At 43.5% G+C, this 1,487-nt stretch overlaps 1 protein-coding gene across 1 annotated transcript in view; it reads left to right on the top strand.

Annotated features, from left to right (window-relative positions):
- Positions 1 to 1,487, top strand: part of LOC105815399 (tubulin alpha chain-like) — an 8,261-nt gene that overhangs the window by 6,048 nt on the left and 726 nt on the right. The gene's annotated exons all lie outside the window — the stretch shown is intronic.

Genomic DNA, 1,487 nt, shown 5'->3' with positions numbered 1-1,487 from the left:
ATCGCTTGAGCTCGGGAGTTTTGAGACCAGCCTGAGCAAGAGTAAGACCCCATCTCTACTGAAAATAGAAAAATTAGCTGGGCATGGCGGCGTGTGCCTGTAATCCCCCCTACTCAGGAGGCTGAGGCAGGAGAATCGCTTGAGCCCAGGAGTTTGAGGTTGCTGTGAGCCAGGCTGATGCCACGGCACTCTAGCCCAAGTGACAGAGCAAGATGCCATCTCAAAAAATAAAAATAAAAAATAATAAATGTAGTTTTACTTCATGCAGTTTCTGTGGGTCAGAAATGCAAGAGTAGCTTAGCTGGATAGTTCTCATAAGGTTGCTGTCAAATGTTGACTGAGGCTGTTGTCATCTGAATGCTTTGCCATAGCTTGAGGATTCACTTCCAGGATGGCTCACTCATATGCCTGGCAAGTTAGAGCTAATTGTTGATAGGTGGCCTTAGTTCTTCACCACATGAACCTCTCCATAGGGCTGTGTGACTGTCCTCAGACATGCCAGCAGGCTTCCCCCAGAATGAGTGATCCAAGAGAAAGCAAGTTGGAAGCCTCAATATCTTATGACCTAACCTCAAAAGTCATATTGTTATTTCTATAATATCCTATTCTTATGTCAATCAGACTTACTCAATGTGAGAGGAAACTGCACAATGACAGAAGGTGAGAATCATTGGGAGTTATATATAAAACCCTAAGGTTTAATATTTATGTAGAGTAGAGCAATACCACACTTACATTATTCTTTCTTTCTGTATGCTTGAAATATTTCATTGAAAAAAGAGAGGAAAATCTGTAGTTTAGAGAAAAAGGTTTTCCATTTTCTATAGCTGAAGCCCAAATTTCAATATTTTTGGTTGCCTTTTTTTTTTGGAGACAGGGTCTTGCTGTGTTGCCCACGTTGGAGTGCTATGGCTATTCACAGGCTTGTTTATAGCACACTACAGCCTCGAACGCCTGGGCAGGGACCCTCCTGCCTCAGCCTCCCAAGTAGCTGGGACTACATGTGGTGCCACTGTGCCCAGCTTGGTTGCCTTTTAAGCTATCCTTTAGAACAAACCGCTCCCATCTGCACCACTCCTGAACTATATACTCTTTCTACTCTAATTGTTTGGTTATTGACTCAACTTGTTGCTCATGTTCAGTATTTCCCTCTGTTCCCAATTGTCTTATATGTCAAGATGACCATTGATAGTTGTAAGTCAAGGCCTTGGGTGACATGAGACAGATACCAGTGTGGGTCATGGGGGAGAGGTGGCTATAAGGAAATGCTGAAGCAGCCAGAATATGCCATCAAGCGCTCCTTTGCGGGGGCACTGGATTCTTATTAAATATCTCTGCCCCAGCAGCAGCCATAGTGCCTGGTAATGCTATGGCCCACAGAATACTCCTAGGGAACCAAAAATAAATAATGATTATTTCCCTTTTTTTTTTAGACACAGGGTCTTACTCTGTCACCCAGGTTAGAGTGCAGTGGTACAATCATAGCT

Source organism: Propithecus coquereli, unplaced genomic scaffold (assembly GCF_000956105.1).
Source record: "Propithecus coquereli isolate 6110/MARCELLA unplaced genomic scaffold, Pcoq_1.0 Scaffold111, whole genome shotgun sequence".
Taxonomy (NCBI): Eukaryota; Metazoa; Chordata; class Mammalia; order Primates; family Indriidae; genus Propithecus; species Propithecus coquereli.
This window is presented reverse-complemented; position numbering and strand designations above follow the sequence as displayed.